Source organism: Canis lupus, chromosome 20 (genome assembly GCF_011100685.1).
Source record: "Canis lupus familiaris isolate Mischka breed German Shepherd chromosome 20, alternate assembly UU_Cfam_GSD_1.0, whole genome shotgun sequence".
Classification (NCBI taxonomy): domain Eukaryota; kingdom Metazoa; phylum Chordata; class Mammalia; order Carnivora; family Canidae; genus Canis; species Canis lupus.
In genome coordinates, this window is record NC_049241.1 from 53092848 (window position 1) to 53111640 (window position 18793).

The 18793-nt window shown below is 50.3% G+C and overlaps 1 protein-coding gene and 1 long non-coding RNA gene across 7 annotated transcripts in view; one reads left to right on the forward strand and one right to left on the reverse strand.

Moving 5' to 3' along the window:
* Nucleotides 1–4196, reverse strand: part of ELAVL1 (ELAV like RNA binding protein 1) — a 37666-nt gene extending 33470 nt beyond the window's left edge. Inside the window, exon 1 of the mRNA XM_038567486.1 lies at nucleotides 4073–4196. The gene's annotated coding sequence lies outside the window, so the exon portion shown is untranslated. The remainder of the gene's footprint in view (nucleotides 1–4072) is intronic.
* A 147-nt stretch (nucleotides 4197–4343) lies between these two features.
* LOC119877332 lies at nucleotides 4344–16127 on the forward strand. 6 transcript variants are annotated; one of them, XR_005375167.1, is made up of 6 exons: nucleotides 4344–4544; nucleotides 5044–5127; nucleotides 8342–8489; nucleotides 11152–11277; nucleotides 11469–12142; nucleotides 13885–15497. It is a non-coding gene; the product is annotated as an uncharacterized LOC119877332 (long non-coding RNA). The 6 variants fall into 6 exon arrangements; XR_005375168.1 differs by having other exon boundaries at nucleotides 4345–4544; nucleotides 11152–11599; nucleotides 11980–12142; XR_005375166.1 differs by having other exon boundaries at nucleotides 4346–4544; nucleotides 11152–11599; nucleotides 12000–12142.
* Nucleotides 16128–18793: the final 2666 nt, after the last annotated feature.

Consider the following 18793-nt stretch of genomic DNA (forward strand, 5'->3'; position numbering starts at 1 on the left):
GATCCAGTTACTCCTGAGCCCCCTTCTGACACCCCCCCCAAGTAAACATGGAGTGCCAATCATGTGCCAGGCATGGAGCAAAGTACTGGGTGTAGGAAATAAAGGAACAGCTCTCATGTTCAGGCCATTACCAAGCCACCTTGTACTGCAAAAGTGTCTTGACCAGTCTCTCTATCCTTAAACTTCCAAGATCACCTCTTGACTGTGTCCAGAAACCCTCTACCACCTGACTCTGACACACTTTTCTAGAATTATCTCCAAGTTCACCTTCTTGACCTTCTACCTGCCCAAACCAGTCCACTCTGCTTCCGGACCTCTTTGTGCTCTCCTTTCTTACTCACTTGGGCTGTTGGCTATACCTGAAAACTCCTGCCCACACCTCTCTGAGAACAACCGGTACAGACACCAGCTCTTTCATCAAACACAAAAACTGAGCACCGGACAATCCTTTCTTTCACCACTCTCAATGCTGCCACGACCTGCTGCTTCACCCTTTTGCTACTTTCTCTCATACATCTATGTAGGTCTTTTCTCCCCAACTCAGGCTGGAAGTTCCTCAAGAAGGCAGTTCCTTCCCCTTCTCCCTGTTCTCTGTGACAGTGTTTCATGTTTTCAATCTATGAAAGTGTGACCATCAACTTGGACAAAGCACACGGAGGCCCTGGGTCAAGTGGGGACTGGCAGTGATCATAAAAGTGAGTCCCCTCAACATGTATGAACATGGAGAATGCCTTCTCTCCCCTTCCTGCTTCGCAGTATAGCCACCACATGAATTCTACTCTAGTGGCACCTTCCTGTCTATGTCCACACTCCAAACTGTTCTTTCTCTTGCCTTCCTTCTCTTACTGACCACCATCCTTCCCTTGGTCACTCAGGCAGAGACCCAGAATCATCCACTGCTGTCCTCCCGTTCGCTCACATCCCACATCTAAATACCCACAGAGACCTGCATCTCTTACCCCTCCAACCATGTCTCAAACCCATCCCTCCTTTCCCTACCACTCTGGGCCACATTTGCAGCTTTTCCTACAGAGAGGAAAGTGAGCACTTTCTAATTGGTTTGCTGGCCTTCAGCATCATCCCCCTCCAACTCTTTCCTTCTGTGCGCAGATCTGACTCCTTCACTTCGTGGCCTAGCTGACAGGACAACACCCTCTGCACACCAGCCCCATGAATCCTCTTGTCACTACTTACTCCAATCTGCTTGCCCCTGAAGGACCAGAGCCCAAGTAGTTCCCTGAACAGACCAAGAGGTCCCCACCTCCATGCTTTTTGTTCCTGCACCCTCCAAAGCTGTTCTTTGTGGTCTGTACTCAGCTAATTGCCCCCCTCACGCACACGCGTGCTTTGCCTCCTCCAGGAAGCATTCTGTGATCTCCTTTGCCCACCAGCCCTTTTCTGCGCTTCCACATCAGTCAGCACATAACCCTCACGGCACTTAACCACAGTGCGCTAAAACAACCTGCCCACACATTGTAATCACCATTGCCTAGCAGTGGTGCAGGGAGAGTTGGTTAAAAGGAGGGAAGCAACTCACTTCCCTTCTGTAGGCTGCTCTCTTCTGATCTTCCCCTGGCTTACTCAGGTCAGCCTCACTGCTTCACTATTGCCACCTAGGGGCAAAAGGCAGCAACCGCACTTTCCTCACCATTCAGCATTTAATTTGACTCCACTGAATGGGATGGGAACACAAGCGAGGGAACAGTTCCTTGGTTCCGGCGGGTAAAGGGAGAATGGCTTCCAATGGTGAGTGAGCTCTAAGCTGGGCCTTGCAGCATGAGGAAAGGATGAACTAGACGTTCAGACATGGGACGTTCCAGGCAGTGGGGAAAACAGGCAGAGAGGGTGGGAGTTTCAGGTCCCAGTGCCAATGAAATGCAAAAGAGAGGGTGAGAAGGTGCAAGATCTGGGATCCTAAACTTTAATTTTTATATCACCTAAAGAGGTGAAAAAAATTAAAATTTTTTCCACTCAAAAAACTTAATCGGGAGTGATGATCAGATCTGCATTTTAAAAAGACAACTTTCAGGGACGCCTGGGTGGCTCAGCAATTTAGCAACTGCGTTTGGCCCAGAGTGTGATCCTGGAGTCCCAGGATTGAGTCCCACATCAGGCTCCCTGCATGGAGCCTGCTTCTCCCTCTGCCTGTGTCTCTGCCCCTCTCTCTCGGTCTCTCTCATGAATAAATAAAATCTTTAAAAAAACAATAATAAAAAAATAAAAAATAAATAAAAAGACAACTCTTGCTAGAGTACGATAGAGATGGGAAGCAGGAAGTGAGAGAAGCAATAAAGCAAGCAGTAAACAGACTGTTTTCATAATTCTCCCCTCGTTTCCCACTTGCTGCACCATGACCTCAGATTCAACATATCCAAACTGAAACTCCGCCTCCTCCAAAACCAGTGCTTCAACATAATCATTATTTCCACATTTTGAGATGTTCATTCACCTCAGACTCTTTGTGTACCTTGAAGTCACAATTTTATAACAGATTCCAACAGAGCTTTGCACACAGATTTTCAATGATGACTGAATGGAATTCCTTTTGGGATTCCCTGAAGGCTTGTGATCATAAGAGCAATAAAATCTCATGGTTAAGAGTAAGGATTTTGGGTCAGAGGTCCTGCGTTCAAATCCTGCCTCAGCCACCTTGCTGTGTGAGACTGGTCCAAAGTGACCCATCTAAGCCTTGGTTTGTCTGTCCTCAAGATGGAAATTACAACAGCACCTATCTCAAGGGCTGGATATCTGTAATGGGACAAGCCCACAGTAAACCCTCACTAAATACTGGTGATTATTTATTACATTATCTATTCAGTGCTTACCATGCTCAGGTCATTGCTAGGGGCTTCCCACACCCTTAAATCTGCACAGCAAGTTTTCTATTCCATTTTACAGATAAGAAAACTAAGGCTCCCACAGTTGAATTTGTACAAGTTCTTGGGAGCCTTGGAATCCCCACGCATCAGAGACGAGGCTGGAGGAACTTTTAGTAAAAGCTCATTTAGTCCAGTGGTGTGTCTCCTGTGTGATACTTTGGGCTACATCTGAAGACATTTTTGATCTTCACAACTGGGCGGGGGAGGGAAGAGATGCTGCTGGCATCTAGTGGGATGCTACTCAAAATCCTACAATGCACAGGACATCCTTCCCCCCCACCCCCCCACCCCCAACCAAAAGTGATCAAATCCAAAAGGTCAGTGGTGACCAGGTTGAGAAATCCTTCTCCAACCGGACCATCTTTCCCATTTTTCCACTTCTTGAGCACGGACCCTACAGATCCTACATGAATACTTTTGGTAAACGGGGGCGGGGGGGGGGAGGGGCTCTGTCCCTCCAAGGGGCAGCGCATGCAAAACTTCTTCCTCACCTGCCCTGCACACAGTAGGTATCAGAACCCATTTTAATAAGCCCAGCAGCAGAGGAGACCGGAAAAGGAAGAGCATCCATCCCCCATTGTTCAACTGCGTGCAGGTTGTGTTTTCAACACACATACACATTTTTTACAAATCCCAACATCCCACGCCCCAAAAACAGCTTTGTTAGAGATGGCGTTCAAAAAAAAAATTTTTTTTTTTTCCTAGGACTCCCATACATACTGAAAGGTATGCATACTTCTAAAAGGACCTCAGATCGACCGCGGTCCTCTGACAACGACCACAAAAGAATCTGTAGGATTTCCCCGGAGAGCGAGGCCGTGGGCCGTGACCTCTGCGCGCCGAAGGCGCTCACCCCACTCCCTCGCCTCCCGCTTCGCTCTCCCGCCCCCGGCTCCTCGGCTCCCGGGACTGCTGGGGCCCCGGCCGCGGAGCCCGGCCGCCAGGCGCGTGCCCACGCCGTGTCCCCCTCGCCCGCCCCTCGCGGCGGCCGAGGAATCCGGCCCGGGGCCTGTCGCCGGCGCCCACACCGGCCGGCCCCCGCCCGCCCTCCGCGGCCCGCGCGCGTCCCCTCCCGGCCCGGTGCGGCCTGGGCCTCGGCCGGTGCAGGCCCGCGGGCGCCCGCGGCCGGGCCAGGCGAGCTCAGGCCTGCCGCGGCCTACCCCGTCGGGTGCCGCCGAAGGCCCCCGCCTCACCTGGACGCGGGCGGGCGGGCCCGGGGCTGCTCCGGGGCGGGCGGGCGGCGGCGGCGCGGCGCTAACGGCTCCGCTCGGCCTCGGTAGCGGCGGCGGCGGCAGCGGCGACGGCGACGGCGGCGGCGGCTCCTCCTCAGCGCGCACGACCCGCTCCGGCCCGCGGCCCGGACACGCCCCCCCGGCGCGCGCGCCCATTGGTCGGCGTCCGCCACGGCGCGCTTCTCATTGGCTGACGTGCCTGTCTGGGCGCCCCGAGGCGCGCGGCGGAGGCGGGACTTCCGGCCGGCGCCGCCTGCGAAGGGCTCGGCGGCCGGCGGAGACGCGGGTGGCCGGTGATGGCCGCGGAGGGGGCCGGCTGGGGCCCGGCCCATGGAGGCAGACGGAAGGCGGTGGCCGAAGAGCCGCGCCCCTTGTCGAGCGCATGCTGTGCGCTCCGCGCCTGTCTTTCCCGCCGCCGCCGCCTGCCTGCCAGGTAGGAATGGTCAGCACGCCAGGGCTGTGGGGACAGGACCCGGGTTCGAATCCCGACCCCGACGTTTCCGCACTACGTGCCGTTGGGAAAGAGCTGACGTCACCTCGCCGGGCCTCAGTTTCCTTATCTGGTATGGTGAGGAGGTGGAGCATGAGACGTGGTCAGCCTTACATCCGTGTTGACTGTTGGAGCTAGCGGGTTCCCAGACCCTCATTAAAATTTTATTGAGCGTCTAGTATATGCCAGTCATGTGGATTGGGCAGCGAACGGGCCACAAACATTAGCCACAAATGTTAGGTGCATAATTTAAATTTTCTAGAAGCTGTGTTACAGAAAAGTTAAAAAAAAAAAAAACAAACAGTGATGTTGCTATTAATGATACGTTTTATTTAACTCAACGTGTCCCAAATGTTATTTCTATGTGTAATCAATATAAAAAGTTATGAGATGTTTTACATTCTTTACCCTCATCCCCCCTCTGATATCTGGCATGTCTTAGGCTCACAGTGCATCTCAGATTGGACTGGCTACATTTCAAGAGCTCAGAGGCAGAAGAGAATTCCACATCAAGTAGTGGAAAGGGGTAAGAAGGAAAGTAAATCGGAGACAGGGCTCCTGGGCGGCTGGGTTGGTTAAGCATCTGTGTGCCTTCAACTCAGGTCATGATCTCAGGGTCTCTGGGATCGAGCCCCAAGTCCGGCTCCCGCTGAGCGCTGAGCAGAGAGCCTGCTTCTGCCTCTGCTGTTCCCCCTGCTTGTGCTCTCTGGCTCTCGCTCTCAAATAAATAAAATCTTAAAAAAAAAAAAAAAGAGTAAGTTGGAGAAAGGGTATGAGGAATGTGAGGGTTGCAGGTTGAAAGTGGGAGATGGGGGATCCCTGGGGGGCTCAGTGGTTTAGCGCCTGCCTTTGGCCCAGGGCGTGATTCTGGAGTCCCAGGATTGAGTCCCATGTCAGGCTCCCTGCATGGAGCCTGCTTCTCTCTCTGCCTGTGTCTCTGCCTCTCTCTCTTTCTCTCATGAATAAATAAAATCTTTATTTTATTTATTTATTTTTAAAGATTTTATTTATTTATTGAGACACACACAGAGAGAGGCAGAGATACAGGCAGAGGGAGAAGCAGGCTCCATGCAGGGAGCCCGACGTGGAACTCGATCCTGGGTCCCCAGGATCACGCCTGGGCTGCAGGCGGCGCTAAACTGCTGTGCTACAGGGGCTGCCCTAAATAAAATCTTAAAAAAAAAAAAAAAGAGGGAGATGGGGAAGGTTGAGAAGATGGCATTTGCAGAAGGAACTGAGCAAGTCACTATGCCATTCATCGTTCAGTGCAGTGTTTTTCTGGTAGGACTTCCTGCAATGATGGGTGTGTTCTTTATCATCGTCGTCTAATTTAGTAGCCACCAGCTCCATGTGGCTTTTGGGCACTTGACATGTGGCTGGTGCCACTAAAGAACTGAACCGTTTAACGTACTAAATTTTTACTTCGTTTGAAGTTGGTCACGTAGAGCTTGTGACTCCCACAGTGGATGGGATAGATTTAGTAGAATGGTGGCCAGAGCTCTAAATCCAGTGTGTACTTCATGCTTCATATTTTATGCGCGTTCTCCTGTGAAATCTTCAGGGTAGCTCGGTGAAACAGGAACTATTATCATCACCATGGGGAAAAATGAATTCCTTCATGTATTTATCTATATTATTGTTCTCCTTAATAGACTTTGTCTTTTGGAGCACTCTGAGGTTTACAGAAATACTTGAGGGGCACCTGGGTGTCTCAATAGGTTAAGCATCTGTCTTTGGCTTGGGTTATGATCTTGGTTGTGCTGGGATCAAGCCCCATGTTGGGCTCCCGGCTCAGCAGGGAGTTTGCTTCTGCCCTCTCTCCCTACTCCTTCTCACTCTCTGTCTCTCTCTCAAATAAAAGTATTTTTTTTTTAAAAGAGAAAAATATTTGAAAGAAAGTACAGTTACCATTTTCCCAGTTTTTCCTATTAGTAATACCTTTCATTAGTATGATCTATTTGTTATAATCAATGAATCATTACTGATATGTTATGAACCACAGTTCATAGTTTATTTAGATTTCCTTTGCTTTTACTTAATGTTCTCCTTCCCTTCCAGAATCGCATGCAGGATGCCACATTACCTTTAGTTGTCTTGGTTCTCTCTCTGTGTCTGTCTCTTTCTTTGAGATATAATTGACATGTACCATGTTAGTTTTAGATGTATAGCATGATGATTTGATATATGTATATGTTATATTTAGTACAATAATTTAGTTAACACCCGTACCACTCATAATTACAAATACTTTGTATTTGTTGTGATGAGAACTTTTAAGATCCACTCACTTAGTGGTCCTGTTTCTTTAGGTTCCTCTCGACTGTGGCAGATTCTCAGACTTTCCTTGTTGTTTTGCTTTGTTGTTGTTTTTTTTTAGTTTTTTTTTTTTTTTTAATTTACTTATTCATAGACAGAGAGAGAGGCAGAGACACAGGCAGAGGGAGAAGCAGGCTCCATGCAGGGAGCCCGATGTGGGACTCCATCCCAGGTTTCCAGGATCACACCCCAGGCTGCAGGCGGCACCAAACTGCTGCGCCACCGGGGCTGCCCTGTTGTTGTTTTTTAAAGGTTTTTATTTGAGACAAGAGTGGGGTTAGGTACAGAGGGAGAGGGAGAGAGAGAGAGAAGCAGACTGAGCAGGGAGCCCAACATGGGGCTCGATCCCAGCACCCTTGGATCATGACCTGAGCTGAAGGGAGTCATTAACTCACTGAGCCACCCAGGCGCCCCAGACTTACTTGTTTTTGATGACCTTGATAAAAACTGACCAGGGATTTTGTAGAATGCTCCTCTATTGGAACTTGTCTGGTGTTTTTCTTTTGAGAAGACTGGGATGCTGGGTTTGGGGGAGGAAGACCCTAGAAGTTGAAGTGTTACTCTCACCACCTCTTATCAAGGATACATACTAACCAACATTATCTATACCTGTTGATGTTAACCTTGATTGCGGGCTGAGGTAGCATTTGTCAGGTTTCTCCACTATAAAATTCCTTCCTTCCCCCTTTATATATTGTACACTTCGAAAGGAAATCACCATGTGTAGCGCATACCTAGTGAGTGAAGATATACGTTCTCTTCCTTGAGTGAGATGTCTATGTAAATTATGTGGAGTTCTTCTCCATGGGAGATTTTTCTCTTCTCCCTGATTTATTAGTTTACCCATCTTTTTTTTTTTTTTTTAAAGATTTTATTTATTTATTCATGAGAGACACAGATAGAAAGGCAGAGACATAGGCAGCGGGAGAAACAGGCTCGCCACAGGGAGCCCTATATGGGACTCCATCCCAGAACTCTGGGATCACGCCTTGAGCCGGAGGCACTCAACCACTGAGCCACCTAGGTGTCCAGCTTACCCATCATTTAATTATAGAAGTCTGGCTGCTGGATATTTATTTCATGCTCTAGGTTATAATCCAATACTACTTTTATCTTGTTATTCGAATTGTTCTAGCTTTGGCCATCGGGAGCTCTTTCGGTTGGCTCCTGTGGCCCTTTGACATACCCCCACCAATGTGTTTGGTTTGAGGTTTTTTGTTTTCTCGGGAGCACTTCCTTTCTGGTACTATAAGATGCTCCAGGCTCATCTCATGTATTTCCTGTCCCAGTTCTAGAATCAGCCATTTCTCCCTGCCTGGTTCCTTTTATTAGAGAGTAGTGTTAGAAACCAAGATGTAAGCACTCGAAGCACTTGTTGCTACTGGGGTGTCATTTCTTTTGGGTCATCAATACTTCTTAATCAGCCCCAGCATGCCCGGTACCAGTGCTCGGCCCTGGGGATATAACAGTGACTGTGCCAGATGGGACATCTGCCCTCACAGAAGTCACAGTCAACCTGTGAGAACGGGCTTAAGAGGGCAACTCCAACATTGATGAGGTGCACAACCTTGGGTAAGTTATTTAATCTCTCTGAGCTTCCTTCTCCCCATCCATGAAATGGTGGTGATTATAATACTTCATGATGGCACTGGGAAAAATAAAGGAATTCACCCACCTTCAGAACCTTTGGAACATGAGGCATGAAGTGCTTATTAAATTTGATTCTTGTTTTTTTGTTGTTGTTTTTAAGATTTTATTTATTCATGAAAGACAGGAGTAGAGGCATAAGCAGAGGACAAAGCAGGCTTCCTGCAGGGAGCCCGATGTGGGGCTGAATCCCGGGACACTGGGATCACAACCTGAGCCAAAGATGGATGCTCAACCACTGAACCACCCAGGCGCCCCTAAATTTGATTTTTGTTAATAATGATCAGAAATTGCACAATTGCAATAATTATAAACAAAATAGTAACAGTCTGCGGAGATTCAGAGTGCCAGCAACACATGTAGCAGGAGAACCTGACCTCATTTTGGAATGGCCAGGAAGGCTTCCCAAATCAGTGGGGTTGCCACTGAGGCAGGAAAGGTAAGTCACGAGACGAAGGAGGGGAAGGCAGAATGTTTCAAGCAGAAAGAACAGGAAGTGCAAAGGCTCTGAGGCAGGCAGGAGCCTGGCACACTTAGGAACTGAGGAAAGGCCAGTGGTGGAGATGGGCAGGAGAGGAGACTCATGGGATTGGAAGGGGCAAGTCACACAGGGCCTGGAGGGCCATGGCGATTGAAACTCAGTCTTAAGAGCAAGAGAGGTGACTTGTCCAAGAGCATATGTCTAGTAAGGACAGTTAGGATTGTAACCCAGGTCTGTTTAGTCTCAGAGATCTTTATTTTCTTGGTCTGAATTTGAAATAGGAAGTTCTTGGATTTCAGGTGGTTGTTTTGTTTTGTTTTTGGCAAGAAGCATAGTTTTAGTTCTTAGGGGTTGGAATCCGAGTACACTCCAGTCATCAAAATTCTAGGTGTTCAAAAAAAAAAACAAAAAAAAACAAAAAACAAAAACAAAAACAAAAAAAAATTCTAGGTGTTCTTGCTCTCCCTCTAAGCGCAAGCTCTAAGGGCCTGTGAGGTCAGGAGACACAGAGACGACTTAGCCTGCATTCCCACTCTTGAGCACATCACTCCCCAAGGGAGAGGAAGACATGTAGACACATAAATCCAGCCAGGGTGACATGGGATAGGCACAGAGCACCGTCTCTCACGGAGGGCATTGTCCAATCTGGAATACAGCGGGATCAGGTGGGAGGTAGAGCTGCTCGACATAGGGACCCAGAGGAGCGCAGGCTCGGATTTGTCCCAGGGGATCTGTTAGGAGCCAGGAGCCATCAGGAGTGCTGGATGCAGATTGTGAGGTAGGACTAGCGAGATGTCTGTCTCCGGTTTCAAAGGGCCCTGGAAAGTCAGGCAGAGATGCTGGGATTTTATCCTATAGACCAGGAGCTGGCAAATTACAGCTCGATTCAGCCCACACCTGTTTTTGTACAACCCGTTAGTGAGAATGAGGTTTGCTCTTTTTTTTTTTGAAGAATGTGTGAGGGGCACCTGGGTGGCTCAGCAGTTGAGCCTCTGCCTTTGGCTCAGGTCATGATCCTGGGGTCTTGGGGTTCGAGTCCCATATCAGGCTCCTGCTGAGGAGCCTGCTTCTCCCTCTGCCTTTGTGTCTCTGCCTCTCTCGGTGTCTCTCATGAATAAATAAAGTCTTAAAAAAAAAAAGAAAGAGAAAAAAAAAAAAAAAGAAAGAGAGTATATGAGTGCAGGTGCATGAGGGGGCAGAGAGGGGCAGAGGGAGAAGGAGAGAGAGTCTCAAACAGGCTCCATGTCTGGTGTGGAGCCCATTGGGCCTGATCTCACAACCCCTGAGATCATGACGTGAGCTGAAACCAAAAGTCAGGTGCTTAACTGAGCCACCCAGGTGCCCCTGGTGTTTACATTTTTAAGTGGTTGAAAAAATAACAAAAGAAGGGTGCCTGGCTGGCTCAGGAGGTGGAACACAGGACTCTTGATCTCAGGGTCGTGAGTGCAAACCCCACGTTGGGTGTGGAGCCTACTTCAAAACAAAAGCAAAAGCAAAAGCAGAATAGCATCATGTGACATGAGAAAGTTATAGTTTAGGTGTCCTGTCAAGTTTGATAGTGACACAGCGTCATCTGTTGTCTGCATATGGCCCATGGCTGCATTCTGGCCACAGCGGCAGAGGCAGATTGCTCGGGCAGGGCCTGCTTCATGGCTGTGCACGCTGTGTAGTCTCACCAAGCCTTGCACTTCTGTCACCATTTTGAAATTCTTAATAATCTATGAATGAAGGCCCCCTCATTTTTTATCTTGCATTGGGCCCTGAAAATTATGTAGCTGGTCCTGGTGAGTAGAGGCCATATGGCCCACAAAGCCTACAGTATTTACCATCAGGCCTTTTTCAGAAAAAGTACGTGAGTCCTCTTATGGGGGACAGAACAGCAGCCCCTCCAAACTGTCCATGTCCTAATCTCCTAGCATCTATGGGTCTGAGACCTTACCTGGCAAAGGGGACTTTGCACAGAGTATTCAGTTAAGGATCTGGAGGAGGGAGGATTGTCATGGATGATCCTCATGGGACGTGTAATCACAAGGTTCTTGTAACGGGGGCAGGAGGCCCAGAGTTGGAAAAGATGTGAAAGAGGTGATCCCGTTGCTGGCTTTGCAGGTGGAGGAGGAGCCGTGAGCCATGGAATGCAGAAAGCCTCTGGAGGCTAGAAAAGGCCTGGAAACAGATTTCCTCCTAGCACTTCCAGAAAGCCTGCAGCCCTGCTGACACCTGACCTCTAGGGCCGTAAGAGCATCAATGTATGGTGTTTCAGGCCACCAAGGGGGTGGTCATTTGTCACAGTGGCCTCGAGGAACTAACACACCTGCCGTGGGGAATGAGCACATAAAAGAATTTGTCTTGAACCCAAGACAAATTTAGATGAGAGACTGATTTTGTGTATTTACTTACTTATTTATTTATTTACTTACTTGAAGGAAGAGAACCAGAGGCAAAGGTGGTGTACACACTTCAAAGGATGGAGACATATCGGCAGGAGGCTGTGAAGACAACCCGGGGCAGGGGATGGGGTCTGAAAATGGAGAGGAGGAGTCCAGATGTGTATGAGGTGGGATCAGTGGGAACGGGTGGCCAGTGAGATGTGGAAAAGGAGGTGCCCTGATTTGTTAGACCCAGTGACGGAGGTGGAGGAGGGGGGAGTGGTGTGGCATTTGAACCATTTCCAGGGCTCTGAATATGGGTGGGGGCTCTTCTGGGGGACACAAGAAATGGGCTTCTCTGTCAGGTGAGCCGTTTGCTGGCCAGCTCCCAAACAGGCATCAAAGCAGACGCTCATTATGAGGGCAGAAGCCGGGCGGGCCTGAACAAGCCCAGAGAGCCTTCTGGCACTCATGCGCTTTGCAGTCTGAGCTGCAATCTGATTCCATCTCAAGTGCCCAATAGGTCAGTTGTGTCAAGAAACAGGAAGCTTTATTTATTTTTCCTTAGGCAGCAACATGTATTTTCAGGGCAGCAGTTTGGAGTTCCTGTCCCCATGCCAAGGGGACTGGCCCCTTCCAGGTGTGAGTCACCTTGGTTCCTATTTGTGCACATCTCCGACCTGAAGGACCCGGCCCTGGAGGAGACATGGAAATGCAGGGCTTGCTTTCAGGTACTGCTGTGCTTATAACGTCGCTGCGCCTCCGTCTGCCTATTTGTGAAAGGCAGGTGGCACCACCACCTCAGAGACACGTATAGAGCCGGCACCGAGCAGAGCGTCTAACGTGGTTAACACCCCAGAGAGCAGGAAGGGCTCCGCTTTTTTGTTGTTGTTTTAAAGTTGTCTCTGTGCCCATTGTGGAGACCAACATGGGGCTTGAACTCACAACTCTGAGATCGATTGCTGAGCTGAGATCAAGAGTTGGTCGCCAAACCAACTGAGCCCCTAGGTGCCCGGTTCGCTTCTTAAACCCATCGCTCCTGGAATGCCACCACCAGAGATAACATGGGTCACTGACCTGGACAAGTGTGGCAAATTTTGCTTTCCAGGATGATCTTTCGGCAACTGACCCATAACCATTCCACGGCAGTATCTTGCTGGCAAGAACAGCACTGGGCGCTTTTATCTCTCATCAAGTCAAAGGTTAGGAAAGGCCCTGCTGCTGTTTCCTGGGGTCACGGAGTGGCCTGGCTTTCCTGGTCATCCTGGAGGATTATCAGGAGCGATCACTTTCACTTCCAGGTGTTCCTTCACTCTGTCACCCTCATTCTTACACCAACTGTAGTTGCCGCTGTCACTTTTAATTTTCTTTTTTAAAGATTTCTGGTTTTTCCATTTAATGACCTACACGTTCCCTTTCGTGTTTTGCTTATAAACATTTCACTGTATTTGTGGGGCTTTCTGCAGTGCTGCTTTTTAAAAGTTTTTTTTTAAGTAAAAATTCAAGGGTTTCTAATATATTCACATAGTTGTACAAACATCACCACTGTCTCATTCCAGAACTTTTCTTCACCCCAGAAAGAAAGAAACCCATGCCCATTAGCTGTCAGTTCCTAGCGTTTGATGACTCCATGGCTTTGCCTATTCTGATCACTTCGTGTAAATGGAATCATATAACATGGCCTTTTGTGTTTGGCTTCTTTCACTGAGCATCCCATCAGCAAGGTCCTCCATCCACGCTGGAGTAGGAATTAGTACTTCATGGCTGAGTAATATCCCCTATAGGGCTATACCCCATTTTGTTTATCTGTTCATCATGTGCTGGATGTGTGGGCTATTCCCACTTCCTGGCTGTGGTGAGTAATGCTGCTGTGAACATGTCACAGACAAATTTTGTTGTTGTTGTTTTAGAGATTAATTAATTTGGGGGGGGGGAGATTTTATTTATTCATTCTTGAGAGAGACAGAGAGAGAGGTGAGACACAGGCAGAGGGAGAAGCAGGCTCGCTGCAGGGAGCCCGATGTGGGACTCAATCCTGGGACTCCGTGATCATGCCCTGAGCTGAAGGCAGGCACTAAACCGCTGAGCCACCCAGGCGTCCCAAGATTTTTATTTATTTGAAAGAGAGAGAGAGAAAGCCTGAGCAGGAGAGGCAGAGGGAGAAGCAGACTCCCTACTGAGCAGGGAGCCCAATAACAGGGCTTAATCCCAGGACTCCAGGATCTTGACCTGAGCCAAAGGCAGACACTTTACCGACTGAGCCAGCCAGGTGCCCCACGGACAAGTTTTTATAGGAACATATGTTTTCCATTCTTTTGAGTTTGTAGCTAGGAGTGGAATGGGTGGGTCATATGGAACCAGTAGACTGTTGTCCCCAATCTTTTCTTTAGAAATGGCTTCCTGCTCATTGGTCATTGGCAGGCCATCAACTTGCTGTGACACTTATCCAGCCTTGTTCTTTATCCACTCACAGGAAGCAGGCCAGGGACTCTCGGATTTGCCGTGGTCTACCTGCAAGGTGGCTCCCACCTGGCCATGATGTGCTGGGGCAGGAGCACCAAGGCCGAGTATTTGTGTTACCAGGTCCTGCCCCACCCTGCAACACCCATGCTCCCTGGATCGCAAAGGCTTCAAACCTCCCAGCTCCCCAGACAAAATAGCCAAAAGCACACCCAGCAGCATTTCTCAGAGCGCCTTGTGCACACTGAACTCTGCACATGTGCAACCGAGAACAAGTTGGGTAGATGGAACAAGACAGGTGTTATCAGTTTCTTAAGAGCTCACGCAAATTGATAAGAACCAAAGGAGCAAAGATCAGAAACAGTCCGCAGGAGGAGAGAGTCAACAAACCTCAGAGTGGGTCTACCGAGTCATCAAGGAGGGGCCCAAGGGTAAGGGCTAGTCAAGGTGTAGATCATTCCAGCGCTGCTGGAACCCCCAGCACTGGCTTTCCTCCGGGGTGGCAGATGTGTTAAGTTGGAAAGACACCCATCAGAAGACACCTGCCCAGCACAGAAAAAGGTTCATCGTGGTTGTACCACTGACAGTAATCCTGAGCCACCCATGGAGGGGCTGTTTGCTGGCAGATGTTTCTCATAGTCTGCAGTGAGTTACCTTCAGCTTAGCACTGATCTAAATGCCCAGAGATGAGGCTGGCTTAATGAATCGCACATCTGCTAGAAAGGATGGGGAGGAGGTCACAGCCATATGGAGTAAGAGTGGCTCCCAGCCTCCAGGCTGACCACCATGTGGATGCCGTTCGTGTTTTTAAGATTTTTATTTTTATCTTTATTTATTTATTTTTTTAAGTAGGCCCCACTCCCAGCACGGAGTCCAGCACAGGGCTTGGAACTCACGACCCTGAGCTTAAGACCTGAGCTGAGATCAAGAGTTGGACTCATAACCAACCGTGCCGCCCAGATGCCCCATGTTTGGGTGCCGTTCAGTCCTCATGGTAAGCCTCTGAGCTAGGGCCTGTTAGCCCCATTTTACGGGAGGATCAAGTGGGCCCAAGGTCACACATTCCCAGAGGATGGCAGGGAGGGGCCAGGGGATGGGGCCACAGGGCCAAACAGCTCCCACGGGCCCAGAATTGCACCTACAGGGCCCTCCCCTTGAGGGTGAAAGAATGGAGGGGGAGAGTGGAGAAAGGAGCAGCCTTGCCAGCACTGAGAGGCCCCAGCCCCAGCCCCAAGGGGGTGGTCAGGAGGAAATAAGATGCAGATAAGAACTGTGGGGGTGGGTCTAGGAGAGAGGAGTGGTCCTACGAGAAGGTTTGCATGGACCACTGTGGAGAAGGAGAGCCTGGCTGGCTGGGGGGTCATGGGTTCATGGTGGCATCTCTGGGGTGTTATTTCCACTCCCCTGTTCAACCCAGGGCCAGTGGTTTTGGATGGCTGACTTTGGAGGCAAGGGGCCACCCTCAGTGTGTAGTGGAAGCACTAGGTCCACATGAATGAGGGGAGAAACCAAGGTCATGTCTTTTTTTTTTTTTAATTTATTTTTTATTGGTGTTCAATTTACCAACATACAGAATAACCCCCAGTGCCCGTCACCCATTCACTCCCACCCCCCGCCCTCCTCCCCTTCTACCACCCCTAGTTCGTTTCCCAGAGTTAGCAGTCTTTACGTTCTGTCTCCCTTTCTGATATTTCCCACACATTTCTTCTCCCTTCCCTTATATTCCCTTTAACTATTATTTATATTCCCCAAATGAATGAGAACATATAATGTTTGTCCACCAAGGTCATGTCTTGATCTTTGTTCCCTCCCCAGACCCCTAGGCATCCAATACGCTACTATCTTACTCAGGTACATCCTGGACATATTAGTTTGCTCTGGCTGCCATCACAGAGTGGCCTGGTCTAGGTGCTTTAGAACAACAGAGATCTATTTGTTTCCTCACATCAAGGACATCAAATAAATGTTTGTTTATTTAAATATTTTGTTTTTAAGTCATCTCTGCACCCAATGGGCTCAAACCCACAACCCCTGAGATCTCCAGAGTCGCATGCTCCACCAGCTGAGCCAGCCAGACACCCCTAAATAAACGTTTGATAGTATATGTATGTAAGGTACATTTTAAGTAAAATCATTTTTTTTTATTTAAAAAAATTGTTTCTTCATGGTTTGTTCTGGAAGCAGGGAGCCCAAGATCAAAGTGTCAGCGGGGCTGGTTCTTTTGAGGTGTCCCTCCGTGACGTGCAGACAGCCACCTTCTCCCCGTGTCCTCACACAGTCTTTCTTCTGTGTACATCTGTGTCCTAATTTCCCCTTTTTATAAGGACACCAGTCATATTAGATTAGCCCCCCCCTCCCCCATGGCCTCATTTTAACTTGATCACCTCTTCGGAGGCCCTGTCTCCAAACACAGTCACATCCTGAAGCCCTGCGTGTAAGGGCTGCGACACATGAATTTTGGAGAGGACACAGAGTTCAGCCCGTCACGCTAGGTAGGTAAGTGTGGGATTTTTGCCACAGTTTGCAGAATTTCAGCAGGGGTGGGCACAGGAGCTCTGGTGGCCCTCGTCACCCATGGGCACTGTCCAGCCTTCCGCAGTTAAGGACGCAGGATTCTGGGGTTTGAACACCCCATTCTTTGGTGGATGGGGCTGACCTGGAGCCTTGATGGGAGCCTGGGGAGCCATACATCGGGGTTCAGGCCCAGGGAGGGGCCACGTGAAAATCCACAGAAGCTGGCCAGATAAACTACAGCCCGCACAGTGGCAGGAGAGGGGATCCAGGAGCAGCTGCAGGGACTGGCCATCTTCCCAGAGCAGCCCTCTTACCCCCAGGAGCAAGGGTCTTCCTGGACTCACACCGAGGGCAGCCCCACTGGACATGTGTTGTCCTGCCTTCTTTCTGCTGCTGCGCCAGGGCTTGCTCTGCCCAGACCCTTGCTTCCCTCCTTTCCCCTGGCCGGCATCCCCGGTCCCTTCCCCCAGAAATGCGTTAAGCCCATTGCCACAGAAGAGAACGGTGGTGCGATGAGGAAGGTGGGGAGACCCCCGCCAGAGGGTCTGGCTCAGTTAAGCAGTCGGTAGCATGAACCCTGCTCTCCCGAGTCACCGTGGCTGCTTGAGGGGCTTGTTGAGGCTTGTCATCCCCAGTGGCCAGCACAGGGCCTGGCACCCAGTAGGCATCAAAGGTTTGCTGGCCACATGAACAAGAAGCAGGCCCTTCTTGGGAGGACCAACAGTGCTGAGACCCCAGTGTGGGTTTTTGGTTTCGGCAGCACCTGCCCCCGTCGCCCCCACCAGTGAATCAGACCACCTGTGCTGGGGTCTCTTCCACAGTTGGTGAGCAAGAAGGGTACTCCACTCCTGCCCCAGCCCAGTGGCAACGTAGCCGACTCCAGGGGTGTCACTGACATGGCTGTTGTAGGGCAATAGCAACAAGGACCTGGAGGGGGTGTCCCACTCCCAACTCCCCCCTCCTGTCATGGGTTCTGTCCCCTGCTGCCCCATGCCTTGTGAGTGAGCTAGCTTAGTCCCTGCCCTGTGACCAGTGTCCTTAGCATACCATCTGCCTCACCTTCCCGGTGTGGGGACCCAGAGGTCAGAGTGGTCAGCCTTGGGCGAGGTGGGGCTGGGCAGGGTCAGGAGAAAGCACAGCTGTGTTTCCAGCCATCTCCCTAGGCCTTTGCATTCCCCAGTTAGGAGTGTTCAACGCCCCCAGATGTACCCAGAGCAGGCCAAGGGTCAGGAGAAACTGAAAACTGCCTTTCCCAAGGAAGGCGGGACTCGCACAAAAGGCCAAAGGTCACTGAGCAGAAACCCTCCAAGGAGGTGGCGGGGAGCCCCTTAGGGTTTGGAGAGACAAGGCCAGGAAGCAGCTGTTGGGAGCTCTGCTGTAAGCAAGGCTTCTCGCTCTCAAGGCTGCAGACCTTTGGGCCGGAGGAGTCTTCCTGGTGGGAGGGACAGGACATTTAGTAGCACCTCTAGCCATCCCTTCTCCCCTGCTGTGACAACCAGTTATCTCTCCAGTCTTTGCCAGGTGTCCCCTGGGGGCAAAATTGGCCCAGGTAAGAATCTCCCACTTTATAGAGCCAAGCTTTGGAAAGGGGACTCCCTTGCCCGGGTTCTTGGGCTCATGTCAAGGGCCTTCAGATCAGATCCAGGTCAGGTATTCAGGGAGCCTGCTGTTTGATATGCCCTGGTCCCTGGACCCAGAATTCTCTTCCACCCCCACAGCCACCCTCATGCCCCGCTTTCTAGAACTGGGTCCACATATCCCTTCCCACCAAGATCCACGGGTGCTATGGCAGGTAACAATGCCCTCCCCCCCAAGATGTCCATGTCTTCATCCCCAGAGAACATGTCACCTTACAAAGCAAAAGGGACTTGGCAGATGTGGTCATGTTAAGGCTCTGAGATGGAAGGTGATCCTGGATTATCCAGGTGGCCCAGTGTCATCACAAGGGTCCTTGGAGGCAGGAGGGTGAGAGGCAGAGAAGGAGAGTGCAACAGTAGTCGGGCATAGAGAGACTGGAAAGCACTCCACTGCTGGCTTTGCAGGAGGAGGACAGCCTTGAGCCAGAGAGTGCAGGCCGCTCTGGACTCTGGAGGGGGTGAAGGCAGATGGCCCACCGAGCCTCCAGAAGGATCTTGGCCCTGCCAGTAGCTTGGTTTTCAGACTTCTGCCCTCCAGAATGGAAAGATCATAACTTTGTGTTGTTTTAAGCCACCATGTGATTGGGGTGATTTGTTACAGTGGCCACAGGGACCCGACACAGGCCTGAGTTGGGGAGGGCCCCTGGGCTCAGGCTGGCCTCTGGCTCTTGGGGCACGAGCCGCAGGACTCTGTCTCTGTGGTCATCTGATCTCCGCCTGACCCCACAGAAAGGGACCAGGGACAGGACCGTGAGAAAATGCTCTTGTCTC